General features: G+C 40.3%; 1 long non-coding RNA gene across 1 annotated transcript; it reads left to right on the top strand.

The window, feature by feature from the left end:
• Positions 1–4,021: 4,021 nt before the first annotated feature.
• LOC110315335 lies at positions 4,022–6,444 on the top strand. Its single transcript, XR_002380210.1, has 2 exons — positions 4,022–4,168; positions 5,928–6,444. It is a non-coding gene; the product is annotated as an uncharacterized LOC110315335 (long non-coding RNA).
• Positions 6,445–15,298: the final 8,854 nt, after the last annotated feature.

Below are 15,298 nucleotides of genomic sequence, written 5' to 3' on the forward strand. Positions count from 1 at the left end.
AGTTGGGATTTTGTTCTTGCAGCTGTCTTCTTTTAGGTTTGTTGAAGGATTACTTTCTTGGTTTTTCTAGGATGGAGTTTCTGTCCTTGTGTTGATGCTTTCCCTTTATTATCCTTTGAAGGGCTGGATTCATGGATAGATATTATGTGAATTTGGTTTTGTCATGGAATAGTTTGGTTTCTCCATCTATGGTAATTGAGAGTTTTGCTGGGCTGGCATTTGTGTTCTCTTAGGGTCTGTATCACATCTGTCCAGGATCTTCTGACTTTCATAGTCTCTGGTGAGAAGTCTGGTGTAATTCTTATAGGCCGGCCTTTATATGTTACATGGCCCTTTTCCCTTGCTGCTTTTAATGTTCTATCTTTATGTAATACATTTGTTGTTCTGATTATTATGTGTCGGGAGGAATTTGGAGTTCTATAGACTTCTTTTATGTTCATGAGCATCTGGTTCTTTAGGTTCAGGAAGTTTTCTTCTATAATTTTGTTGAAGACATTTGCTGGCCCTTTAATTTGAAAATCTTCATTCTCATCTACTCCTATTATCTGAAGGTTTGGTCTTCTCATTGTGTCCTGGATTTCATGGATGTTTTGAGTTAGGATCTTTTTGCATTTTGCATTTTCTTTGATTGTTGTGCCCATGTTCTCTATGGAATCTTCTGCAAGTGAGATTCTCTCTTCTATCTCCTGTATTCTATTGCTGATGCTCACATCTATGGTTCCTGATTTCTTTCCTAGGGTTTCTATCTCCAGGGTGTCACATTTTGGGTTTTCTTTATTGCTTCTATTTCCCTTTTTAGATTTTGGATGGTTTTGTTCAATTCCATCACCTGTTTGTTTCTGTTCTCCTCTCTCTAAGGACTTCAGCCTCTTTAGAAGTATTCTCCTGTTTTTTCTTTAAGGACTTGTATCTCTTTAGCAGCGTTCTCCTGCATTTCTTTAATAATGCCATACTTAAAGTCCTCTACCAGCATCATGAGGTATGCTTTTAAATCCGATTCTTGCTTTTCGGGTGTGTTGGGGTATCCAGGACTGACTGAGGTGGGAGTGCTAGGTTCTGATGATGGTGAGTGGTCTTGGTTTCTGTTAGTAAGATTCCTACGTTTGCCTTTCTCCATCTGGTGATCTCTGGAGTTAGTTGTTATAGGTGTCTCTGGTTGGAGCTTGTTCNTCCTGTGATTCTGTTAGCCTCTGTCAGCAGTCCTGGGAATCCAGCTCTCTCCTGAGTCTCAGTGGTCAGATTACTCTCTGCAGGGAAGCTCTCCTCTAGCAGGGAAGGTTCACAGAGACCTGGTGTTCAGATTTGCCTCCTTGCTGAAGATGTAGACCCAAAACAGCGCCTGTCCCAGAAGATGTGTTGCCTCTGCAGTTTATTCACTCACCTGCACAGACTAGCAACTGAGGGACCCTGGACACAATATGATTCTCTCACCTGCTCTGGCAGACAGAACCCTCACAGGTGGCCACCTTTCCTCTAGCGAGGAAGGTGCCCAAATTTCTGGAGCCCGAAACAGGGTCTGTCCCAGAAGTTAGGTTGCTTCTGTTTGTCCAGAAGCTATGTAGCTTCTGCAATCCACACTCTTGCTAGCGCAGACTGGAGCCTATGCGAACCGGAGCAAAGATGGCTCTCCTGCCAGTTCAGGCCTTGAGACTCCTCCTGGGCAGACACCCCTCCTAGGGTGGGAAAGGTACTGGGTGACTGGAGCCAGAAAAGGGATCTTTCCCAGAAGCTGTGTCGCTTCTGCTGGCTGCCCTCTACCCAGCAGTGCACTGGAGCAAAGATGGCCTTCCTACTTGTTAGGCCCAGAGAGTGCTCCCGGGCAGACACCCCTCTTCAGGTGTGAAAGGTGCCAGATGACTGGAACCAGAAACAGGATCTTTCCCAGAAGCTGTGTCAGTTCCCCAGGCCACCCGCTCCCTGGCAGTGCACCTGAGCAAAGATGGCCTTCCTACCAGTTCAGGCTCGGAGACTGCTCCATCTATAATTTGTGTGGTAAGAGTTACACCAAGATATTTTAAATTATTTGTGACTATTGCAAAGTATATTGTTTCTCTAATTTCTTACTCAATTCAATTATCATTTGAATAAAGGAGGGTCACTGAATCCTTTGAGTTAATTTTATATCCAGACACTTTTATGAAGTTGTTCTACACCTGTAGGAGTTCTCTGGTAGAATTTACATATACCATCATATCATCTGCAAATAGTGATACCTTGACTTCTTTTTTAATTGGTATCCCTTTGCTTTCCTTTTCTTGTTTATGGCTCTACTTAAAATTTCAAGCACTATATTGAATAGATAGGGAGAGAGCAGGCAGCCTTGCCTTGTTCCTGATTTTAGTGGCATTGCATCAAGTTGACTATTGGCTTGCTGTATTTTGCTTTTAACAGTAAACATAATAAACATAATTTAGGTATGTACATTGAATTCCTGATCTTCCCAAGACATCTTTCATGAAGGATCATTGGATTCTGTTGAAGGCTTTTTCAGCATCTAATGAGATGATCAAGTTTTTTATTTCCCTTTAAGTTTGTTTATATAATGGATTGTGTAAAATAAAACCATGCCAGGAAGCTTGATGGGTAGAACAGGTTGAGACCTGGAAGACTTGGTGGGCACAAACCTGAGACAGGCAACTCCTCATTCCCTGACAGACTCCTAGCCTGGAACAGGTGCCATGTTCCTCAATTAGAGAAATTTGCCCTGTGGTCACATAGGCCCAAAGCAGAGTTCTCATTCCTAATGAAATACCTGTAAGCCCATCTGCAGCAAGCCCTGAGGGCCTTAGACAATAAGCTTTCTTTCCCAGACATTTCTCCCCACAAAAAAGTATTTGATCTCAAAATAGACCCTGAGAGAGGGTTTATGCATCCATTTTCCACCATGAACATCTAATGTACTATATGGTTAAACATTGACTGTTGCTTTCATCAAGACCAATCATGAGGAATCAGAAGAAGGTCATTGTCTACAGACCCTCAGACCATTCTTCTATACAAGACCTCTCTGCTCTTCCAGAGCGTCTTCACTAAGATAAGGACAATCACACAACTCTGTGACAAATTGGAGCTCCCTTCCCCTCAGCCCCAGACTAGAGACTGTCCCTAGTCCAAGCCCCAATCTCCATTATCAGTTCTTCTGTAACTCCCAGAAGGAACTGGATATCCAAGTGTCTGAGAATCCCATGGTTCCACTCTCTTTTCAGGCCAAGGGATACCCAAAAGATTTCTGGCTTTCCCACATCTCAAACTATGCTTTCCCGGCATGCTTGTTTTATGACTTGGTGCTTCCCAGCAGTAGCATGGGATAAGCTCAGTCAAACTCCCTACATTCAGCCTCCCCAAGAAGCCATGCCCAGCTGCAGGGCAGATATGGCCCACAACAGAATATATTAGTGGATTTCCATATATTGAACCATCCTTGCATCCATTGGATGAAGCCTACTTTATCATGGTAAATGACAGTTTTGATATGTTCATGGATTCATTTTGCTAGTATTTAATTGAGTATTTTTGCATCAATGTTCAGAAGAGAAATTAGTATGAAGTGCTCTTTATTTGTTGAGTCTTTGTGTGGTTTAGGTGTAAGAGTGATTGTGTCTTCATAAAATGAGTTTGGCAGTGTTTCTTCTGTTTATATTTTGAGGAATAATTTGAGGAATATTGTTATTGGCTCTTCTTTGAAAGTCTGCTAGAATTCTCCACTAAAACCATCTGGCCCTGGGCTATTTTGTGTTGGGATGTTTTAATGACTGCTACTCTTTTCTTAGGAGATATGGAATTGTTAAGCTAGTTTACCTGATCTTGATTTGAATTTGGTGCATGCAATCCATCTACAAAATGATCCATTTCATTCAGATTTTTCATTTTTTTAAATATAGGTATTTAAAGTAAGACCTGGTAGTTTTTAAAATATATATATTTAATCTTTTGTATGGAACAGACAATAAACTAAGTTATTTTCCTAATTTGTTTTAGCTCGATAATTTCTTTGTAACTTGGTGTCTCTGTTGTGTGTTGTTCCAGGGAACAACTGTAATAACATCACTGACATCAGTGCTGCATGACAGTAAGGAATTCCCCAACCCAGAGGTGTTTGANCCTGGCCACTTTCTAGATGGGAATGGAAACTTTAAGAAAAGTGACCACTTCATGCCTTTCTCAGCAGGTAATGCAAATTCATTTTCATTTGTCTGATTTATAGTTTCAGATGGTATCATAAAACACAATAACCAAAAGCAAAGTTTCATCTTGAAGTTTGTGCTCTAACATCAGGAAAGTCTGAAGAGAAATTCAAGACAGGTACTTGGAGTCTAGAAATGATGTAGAGGCCATAGAAGAGTGTTGCTAACAAGTTTCTTTCAGTCTTTTTCTTTTTATAAAGAAACCCAGGACCACAAACCAAGAAGTGGCACTACCCACAGTGAGCAGGGATCCTTCCACATAAATCATTAATCAAAATATGGACTCACTGGCTTGCCTACAGGCTAATCTGGTCAGGCATTTTCATGAATGAGGTTCCCTGTTTCTAAATAACACTAGCTTTGCTCAAGTTAACATAAAATTAACAAGTATAGACATGCCAAATGGCAGGCACATGGTGACTGTATTGGGACTTACATGGTGACTCCAATAAGGTTAGTAAATTTGAAATTTATGCAAAATGAGGAGCATATTCCAAGTGCCCAGGCATTGCCCTTGTTGAAATATGTTCCCTGTCAAAAGATAAGAAATTAGACCTTAGCTTTCACAAATATTTACGACAATTTGAGAAAACAAGACTTTATGCTACTTGCATTCTGCCGTTTGCTATATCACAAAAACACCAAGAAGTTGCTAATGACTTCTTCTGGAATTAAACTTCATTTAGGCTTTATTCACTTAGCATGAATTTGGAGATTGCTATATTTTGGCTTCTTCATTGTTGTTTCTCCTTCCTCACCTCCTGGTTTGGTTAAGCTGAAACAAGTTTCTAAAAACACAGAGAAACTTCAAAAATCAAGCTCAGTCAGAAAAACAGAAGAGTGAACATAGTGATACAGTTGTACTAGTGCAGTAAGTAAGAATGGCACACCAGTATCCCAGGGAACTGTTAAGAATCATTATATTCTTTTTTAAAAATTTTTTATTGGTTATTTTGTCTATTTACATTACAAATGTTATCTCCCTTCCAGTTTTCCCCTCTGCAAACCCCCTATATTGTCCCCCTCCACTCCCTGTTTCTATAAGTGAGCTCCTGCACCCAGTTACCAATTAGTGATAGAGATCAGGAACATAAAATGCAGAATATTTAAAAACATGTAATTGTTATGAATGTTTCTTACTTGCATCCAACATGTTTTTAACAAGTTCACTGGCACTTTATCCCTCCAGTCCTCCCATAAGCCCCAGCACCATTCTCTCTCCCATTTTCATGTGCCCACTGAGTACTCTAAATGCTTCTCCTGTGGGTATGAGTATAGAGCCATCCACTGCAACTTTGGTAACCTACCAGTGGCCACATCCACAATTAAACTAGCTCTCCTTTTCTCAGTAGCCATCAGTTGCCAATAGCTCCTCAGTTCAGATATCTCATTTTGAGCATGTATCTTGAACTTGCTAGAATGGGCCATTTTTACAAAAGTAAGAACGGGTTTGAAGATATGACTCAGCAGTTAGGATAACTTGTTTCTCTTATAAAGGACCTAAGTTGAATGTTCTCCAACCTTATTCTATAGCTCTTGCTATTTCCTTAAAATTACATGCTCTTTAAGAAATAAATGTGACCAACTTTTGTCAAATTGCCTGTTATGATATCTTCATCCATCTAACCATACATCTAATAACTCAAAAGTTATTCTTAAACTCCAATATTAGTGAAGAGTTCTGTTGTCTGAGGCTCACACTTGTGAATAAGGCATAGTTACCTCTTTGACACTTTTGCACAGGGAAACGGATATGTGCCGGAGAAGGCCTGGCACGCATGGAGTTGTTCCTGTTCCTAACCAGCATTTTACAGAACTTCAACCTGAAACCTCTGGTCCACCCAAAGGACATAGATATAACCCCAGTGCTCGTTGGATTGGCCTCAGTGCCTCCTGCTTTCCAGCTCTGCTTCATTCCTTCCTGAATATCAAATGTCTGGCTTCAGCTGGGACATCTTCTGTGACCACACTGAGGCTTTAATTCACTGCTTTCCACACTGGACACACTGCCTTTTATCCATTTCTTTTGCCTCCTCATCATTTCATAAGTCTCTGTGAACATACATTTACCAATTGGCAGATCCTGTACAAATATTTCTGACAGTTCCTAATTTCTAAAACACTGTTGCCATATGTTGTGAAGATATGTACCTGATCCCAAGTTAAATATACTCTCATTATAAAATTGAAATTACTATTGTAGGGTAATTCACAGTCACTTCTCTTCTGCATTTTCTTAATAATAAATTCTTTTGATATATGTATTCTCAGACTTTTCTTCCAGTTCAAGTAATAAATGAAAGAAAATGTGTTTCTAATATATCATTTTGGTCCACTTAAAGAGACATATAGAGGATGTAATAAGAGAGTGCCAGAGAAAACAATTTGATATACCTGCCACATCCTTCTTCCAAAAAGTTTCACTGAGTTATGCATCCTATCCTTGAAAGAATACTTTGGACAGTCCCATGCTCACCATATTTAACATGCTCCACTATGATATCTGAGACCAGCATAGTACTACAGTAAGGAAAAGTCGCACCCCACCATGTAGACACTGTGAGGAAAAGTCACAAGGAAGAACACATACCTGCAGGCCTACTTTACTTTTACCTGGAAGGTAAACATTATAAATGTGATTTTCCCCCTGTTGTCAGCTTAGAACCAAGCATGCTATTGCAAACCATTTGCTTGGTGTGCCTCTCTTATCTTTCATCAAGAATATATATCCAAAAAAGTCATCACCATTATTTGTAGTTTCTACTTTCCTTTACCACTGCATTGAAAGTTACTAAATGAAAAATCATATCACTCAGGATCCCTTTCTGTGTCAGTCCCAAAGGAACCACTGCCTGTTCTCACTTAGCCATCATGTTACCACCTAATGTAGACATATGTCTGCACAGACATACATTCACAGACATAAATTCAGACAAGATATGGAACTGATACACATATAGTTGTTATACAGAATGTGAGTGTTTAAATTCTAAATAATTAAATTTTGGAGAATTAGCAATTAATAACTTTAAAGTCAAAACTAAAAGGCCCTCCCAAAATTGCAAATATGGATTCAATAATTATATATTTAAGTGTACTTCAAACTGATACATAAAGAATTAAAATAAGATTTGCCATATCTGTATTACTATTACCAACTGACCATCATACAGAAACACAACTGGACAAAAGAATATTAAATCAAGATACTTTGAACTCAATATCAAAGCCAACAACAAGGGTAACATTCCCAAGTACTAAAAGATAAGGTGGGGTGACACAGGATGGTACATTTACCTTAACACTAGAACCAGTCCCTTTTTTATTCCATGTTGATTGTACAACAGACCCTGGTGGCTATTTTGTCTTTTCCATTGGAATTTAAAGCTAAATAAAAAGCATGTGATCTATTTCTGGGACTCTTTGCTACTCCATTCTGTTTATAGGGCATCTCTTTCAAAGTGTAACTAAATCTTTCTATAACTGTTTGTCCTAAGGATTGTGAGGCATTGCTATAATGTGTTTTATGTGATAATATGCAAAAAAGTTTTCATTTTACTAGAAAAATATACTGTGTCATTCTCAGTCTTAATTTGCACAGGTATTCCCATCATACACATAAGTTCTAATAAATGTGTAATTACAGAATCAGCCTTTTCAGAATTTAAAACAGTTGCCATTGGATTCCTGAATATTTATCTAGGGTATGGAGTGTGTCCTTTAATTTTCTAAACTTTACAAAATTAAACTATTCATTTATCAAATTTCATTTCTTTGGTTAACTTTTGTGATATTTCCTCCAAGTAATGGAGTTTGCTCATACAAAGAACAAGTAGGTCATTTTCTGTTGCAGTAAATCTCCAACCCCAATAAGTCTGAGCAAAAAAACCACACATCTCAATCACAATGTTTATAAGCTGTATGCCTAGATTGGGAAGATCTACCACTACACTAATCTATTCCCCATTTATGAGATCTCTTGTCACTGTGGCTTCTTCAGGTCATGTTATTCTGCTCTATCATCCTTTCACCTCTCTTCCTCCACTTTCTAAAACCTCCAGACCTACCTTTTCCTTCCATTGCCCAATCGTGGGCTCTATCCTTTGTTTGACCAGTTAAAATGGGGAGAAGATACACATGAAATCATCTGAGTACATGATCCACTCCTCATCTGGGCAGGCCCTCTTGAAGAAACAGAATTAACACCAAAATACAGAGAAACCACAGTCTGAAGGCAACCCAAGAGTGCCTTTGTACCCGTGGAAACTGGTATGGGACCTTCCTAAGGCCCATAAGTTCTGGGAGTCCAGTAGACTCAGGAACCATTACCCTACAAAATCTTCAACCCCAGAATTTCATTCCCTTTCTGGCTCTTGCCTTCTGCTGAGACAGATCACCAGCTGAGCTGCTCTCATTAAAACACCACAATCTGGCGTCATTCCAGGAGTTGCACTGTACACAGAGCAACTGGTAAGGGACCGCCCTAAGGCACACAACTGCTGCGAGTGCGGTAGACTCTGAACCCATCACCCCCCAAAATCCCCACCCTGTGAATCCCACTCCCCTTCTTGATGGTGCATTCTGCCAGGGCAGATCACAACTGGTCTGCTTCCCTGAAGATACCACAGCCTAAAGGCATCCCAGGAATTTCTCTGTACACAAGGCAACTGGGCAACTGGGTGAGTGACTCTACAGTCCGAAGACCTCTCAGGGGCTTATCAGCATGAAGGGCAACTGACCCAACAGACTGAAAGCCTCCCTGGAGGTCTGCTGCACACAGGAAAACAGAACCCATAGTCTCTAGCCTTCCTGGAAAACAACTTCACATATGGCAATAGCTTGACTACTCCTCTGAAGACCCAAGAGTCTGAAGGCCTTCCAGGACAACAAATCAGCAACTTCTCTGCCCCTCTGAAGACTGAACAGTCTAAAGGCCTCCCAGAAAGCCTCCCAGAAGAGCCACTGCAGTCAGGGCAACAAGTCACCAGAGTACATGCCACTCTGAAAACACCACAGATAGAAGGCCCCACAGGAAATCTGCTATAGCCACGGACACAGGCCTGCCAGGAGACCTGAAGAAAACCAGGGACACAGGAAGCAGGCTCCAGACAGAGATACCCAGACCAGCAAACTCCAGGGACAACCAGATGGCAAAAGGCAAGCACAAGACCGCAAGCAACAAAAACAAAGATCCAAGGGGATCATCAGAACCCAGTTCTGCTACCACAAGTCCTGAATAAAGCAACACATCTGAAAATCAAAAAGCTGACTTAAAATCTTATCTCATGAAGACAATCGAGTCGTTTAAAGGGGATATAAATAACTCACTGAAAGAAATAGAAAAAAATACAGGTAAGCAGGTAGAAGCCCATGAAGAGGAAAAGAATAAACTCCTTAAGGAAATACAAGGCCTTTGTGCACCTTCACTGCAAAAGGAGAGCTTGCCTCCAGGGAGTCCTCTGAACCCTGGACTCAGGAGTGATCACCATTTTCTCTTGTGTCTCCCTAAGGTGGGCTGACTCAGGAGAGCACAGGCCTCAGAAGCAGCAGAGCAGTTGGAAAAGGGGTCCTACAGGCCTACATCTGCAGCCAGGAGGTGGAGCTGATTCTCAGTCCTCTGTGCACCTTCTTTGCCAGAGGAAAGCTTTCCTCCAGGAAGTCTGTGACCTTGGGACTCAGGGGAGATCACCATTTTCTCTCCAGTGACTATCAAAGGCAGGTCCACTCAGGAGTGTATAGGCTGCAGAAGCAGCAGAATAGCTGGGACAGGGACTTACAGGCCTATACCACCACCTGGGTGTGGGGCTGTTCCACATCCCTCTATGCACTGGTCTTGACAGGAGAGAGCTAGACTACCAGGAATGCTGACACAAGCATACATATTCACAGGAGAAAAAGCTCCAATCAGAGACACCAAGAACATTGAACATCAGAGAGTACCAGATTGTGAAAGGAAAATGTAAGAATCTTATCATCAGAAACCAAAACTATCTGAACCCAGAACTCCTAACACAGTGAGTCCTTGATACCCGAACATACCAGAAAAGCAAGATTCAGATTGAAAATCATATCTCATGATGTTGGTGGAGGATTTTAAGCAGTACATTTATAACTCCCTTAAAGAAATACAGGAAAATTTAGGTAAACATGTAGAAGCCCTTAAAGAGCAAACACAAACCAAAATCCCTTAAATGATTACAGGAAAACAAAACCAAGCAGGTGAAGTAATTGAACAAAAGCATCCAAGATCTAAAAATGGAAGTAGAAAAGTATAAAGAAATCACAAAGGGAGAGGACTCTGGAAATAGAAATCCTAGGAAAGAAAAACGGAGCTATAGATGCAAACATCACCAGCAGAATTCAAGAGATAAAAGAGAGAATCTCAAGGGCAGAATATGACGTAGAAAACATTGACACAATAATCAAAGAAAATGCAAAAGGCAGAAACATCTTATCTCAAAATATGCAGGTAATCCAGGAAAAAAATGAGAAGACCAAACCTAAGAATAATAGGTATAGATGAGAATGAAGGTTTTCAACTTAAAGGGCCACTAAATATCTTCAACAAAATTATAGAAGAAAACTTTCCTAACCTAAAGAAAGAGATGCTCATGAACATACAGTAAGCCTAGACAAGAGGCTGGGATTCATTCTGGTCAGGGCCAGCCCTGAGCCATCTTCAGAGCAAACCCGGCAGAGGGTCCAAGGTCCCCAGAGGACTATCCACACCATAGGCCCCCTAGCACACACAGGACATTGGCATCACTTGAGAGCACATGGGTGGCAGAGGCAACAGAGCTTCTTGGACGGGGTCCCTTCGGGCCTTCATCCATAGCCAGGAGGCAGAGCTGAGACCTTGACCCCAGGTCACCTTCCTCACCACAGGAGAGTCTGACCCCAGGCCACAGGAAATTGATCAGAACTCCAGACGTCTGGACTCCTTCCCTACAAGAGGAAGTGAATTTAAAGCCCAGTGTTCAAGATAGAACTCGTACCTAGAATGATTACTAGGGCCAAAACCCATCAATACCACAATAGAGTCAACTACTATTACTTTGAAAGACATAGTACTTAACAAATGCCTAAAAGAAGTTAGTTTTTATTTTTAAAAAAATTGAAGGACAGTTAACATCATGACCCAAAATTGCTCAGAATGAAGAGTCTAAGATATTACAGAGTATTTAATCCTGAGTGGGACTCTTTTTTCACAACCTCACCTTCCAAGAGTCAGGAGTCACTGTAAAACCTGGATCTAAAGGATCATAAGAGGCAGCCTCCCTGTCTGCACCAGTCTACCTTGGGCTCAAACATGGTGGCCACCTCCACAGCGCCCAGAGGAGGCTCTACTCTCAGGTGCCCTACCACACCCAGGATCTTAGGATCAGTGGTGAGGAGAACACAATATATGTTCCAGCACAACTAGAAATAACTAGACCAAACAGGATCCAGGGATATAACCCCAACTGACCAGTGGCTCAAGGACATTCCAATGTGCTCCAGTATACCTTGGGCTTGAACTCCGTGACTGCCAGTCCCACAGCTCCCAGAAGAGGCTCCATTCCCAGGTGCTGTAGCACTACCAGGATCTTAGGATTCCAGGAACTCAGGAATCCAGAAGCTTGGTCACACCAGGATCTTGGTGTATCAGAGGCAGCTTGACTCCCAGGAACTCTGACACACACAGAATCTCAGGATCACAGGATCACAGAATCACAGGATCACAGAGAGAGCTGGACGCTGAAGAGTTCTGATTCAACCAGGATTACAGGAAGGACAGACTCCAGTCATTTATAGCTAGGGGATAGAACACTAGAGATAATCAGATGGTGGGAGGCAAGCATAAGACAAAAAGCAACAGAAAACAAGGCTACTTGGCACCATTAGAACCCAATGCTCCTACCATGTCAAGACCTGGATACATCACACCAGAAAGCAAGATTCGGATCTAGAGTCACTTCTCATGATGATGATGGAGGACTTTAAGAAGGACACAAATAACTCCCTTAAAAAAATACAGGAGAACACAGGTAAACAGGTAAAAACCCTTAAAGAGGAAACACAAAAATCCCTTACATTATTAGAGGAAAACACAATCAAACAGGCAAAGGAAATGAAGAAAACAATCCAAGATCTAAAATTTCAAATAGAAACAATAGAGAAATCAAAAAGGGGGACAACCCTGGAGATAGAAAACCTGGGAAAGAGATCAGGAGTCAGAGATGCAAGCATCACCAACAGAATAGAAGAGGTAGAAGAGAGAATTTCAGGGTCAGAAGATACCTTAGAAAACATTGACAAAACAGTCAAAGAAAATGAAAAACTCAAAAAGCTCCTAATCCAAATCCAGAAAACCCAGGACACAATGAGAATACCAAAGCTAAGGATAATAGGTATAGAAGAGTGTGAGGATTCACATCTTAAAGGGTCAGCAAATATCTTCAACAACATTATAGAAGAAAACTTCTCTAACCTAAAGAAAGAGATGCTTATGAACATACAAGAAGCCTACAGAACTGCAAATCAACTCAACTAGAAAGGAAAATTTTCCTGCCACATAATAATCAAAACACCAAATGCACTAAACCAAGAAAGAATGTTAAAAGCAGTAAGGGAAAAGGTCAAGTAACATACAAAGGCAGACCTATCAGAATTACACCAGACTTCTCACCAGAGATGATAAAAAGAACATCATGAGCAGATGTAATACAGACACTAAGAGAACATAAATGCCAGCCCAGACTACACTAACCAGCAAAACTCTCCGTTACCATAGACAGAGAAACGAAGATATTTCATGACAAAACCAAATTTACACTATATCTTTCTGCAAATCCAGTCCCATAAAGGATAATAGATGGAAAACACCAAACGAAGAGGGAAACTATGCCCTAGAAAATGAAAGAAAGTAATATTTTTAAAAATTCAAAAGAAGATAGGCACACAAACATAATGCCAACTCTAACAACAAAATTAACTGTGAGAAACAACCACTTTTCCTTAGTATCTCTTAATATCAATGGACTCAATTCTCCTATAAAAGTCCATAGTCTAATAGGCTGAATACATAAACAGGACCCAGCATTTTGCTGCATACTGGAAACTTGCCTCAGTGACAAAGACAGACAATACCTCAGAGTAAAAGATTGGAATATAATTTTCCAAGCAAATGGATCCAAGAAAAAAGCTGGAGTAGTCATTCTAATAGCAAATAAAATTGACTTTCAACCACAAGTTAACAAAAAGGACGAGGGACTCTCAATTCTGAACATCAATGCTCCAAGTGCAAGGGCACCCACCTTCGTAAAAGAAACTTTATTAAAGTTCAAAGCATATGTCCCACTTCAAACAATAATAGTGGAAGACTTTAACACCCCATTCTCAGCAATGGACAGATCATGGAAACTAAAACACAGTGAAACTCACAGAAGTTATGAACCAAATGGATCTAACAGATATTTATAAAACATTTCATCCTAAAGCAAAAGAATATACTTTCTTCTCAGCACTTCAGGGAACCATCTCCAAATTTGACCATATAAATGGCCACAAAACAGGCCTCAACAGATACAAGAATATTGAAACAATTCCATGCACCCTATCAGATCACCACAGACTAAGGATGGTCTTAAATTCCAACAAAAACAATGAAAATCACACATGGACAGTGAACAACACTCAACTCAATGATAAATTTGTCAAGGCAGAAATAAAGAAAGAAATGAAAGACTTTTTAAAATTTAATGAACGTGAAGACACATCTTATCAAAACTAATGGGACACATTGGAAGCAGTGTTAAGAGGAAAACCCATAGCTCTGAGTGCCTCCAAAAAGAAACTGGACAGAGCTTACACTAGCAGCTTGACAGCACACCAGAAAGTTCTAGAACAAAAAGAAGCAAATACACCCAAGAGGAGTAGACAGCCAGAAATAAACTCAGGACTGAAATCAACCAAATAGAAATAAAAGGAAGTATACAACGAATCAACAAATGCAGGATCTGAGTCTTTGAGAAATTCAACAACATAAACCCTTAGTGAGACTGAACAGAGGGAACAGAGACAGTATCCAAATTAATAAAATCAGAAATGAAAAGGAAACTGTGGAAATTCAAAGGATCATTAGATCCTGTGGGGAACTGCAGGCTGGTATCCAGGCAAGCTGAGTGTGTCAGAGGCAATTCCCACCCAGGGCTGAGTGGAAAGCACCTGGTAGCCCTCCAATGCCTGCACCATCCAGCCCAGAACACAGGAACTCTGGCCAGTCGATAGGCCCCTTTTCCCTTCCCCAGGACCCCCAGAGCCCCCCTTTTTTATTTTGTTCCCAACATGATCCCATTACAAAACTTTACATTCAACTAAACTGGAAAATCTGGATGAAATGGACAACTTTCCAGACACATACAAGGTGCCAAAGTTAAAACAATATCAGATAAACCATCTATGCATTCCCATAACCCCTAAAGTAACAAAACCAGTCATTAAAAGTTTTGGAACCAAAATAATCCAGGACCAGATGGATTTAGTCCAGAGTTCTATCAGACCTTTAAAGGAGACCTAATACAAATACTCTTCAAATTATTTCAGAAAATAGAAACAGAAGGTACATTACCCAATTCATTCTATAAAGCAACTATTATGCTTATACCTAATCCACACAAAGACCAATCAAAGAAAGAGAACTTCAGACCAATCTCCCCTATGAACACTGATGCAAAAACACTCAATAAAATTCTTGCTAAATGAATCCAAAAACACTTCAAAATGATCATTCAACGAGATCATGTAGGCTTTATTCCAGAGATGCAGGTATTGTTTAATATGTGGAAATCCATCAACATAATCCAGTACATAAATAAATTGAAAGCAAAAGCCCACCAGAGAACTCCTAATGCTGATAAATAACTTCAGCAAAGTAGCTGGATATAAAATTTACTCAAACAAATCAGTGGCCTTCCTCTACTCAAAAGATAAACAGGCTAAGTAAGAAATTATGGAAATAGATACCATTCACAAAAGCTTCTGTAAAGCAAAGGACACAGTCAATAAGACAAAAAGGCAACCAACAGATTTGGAAAAGATCTCTACCAATCCTACATCTGATAGAGGACTAATAT

This window comes from Mus pahari, unplaced genomic scaffold, assembly GCF_900095145.1.
Source record: "Mus pahari unplaced genomic scaffold, PAHARI_EIJ_v1.1 scaffold_13046_1, whole genome shotgun sequence".
NCBI classification, from domain to species: Eukaryota; Metazoa; Chordata; class Mammalia; order Rodentia; family Muridae; genus Mus; species Mus pahari.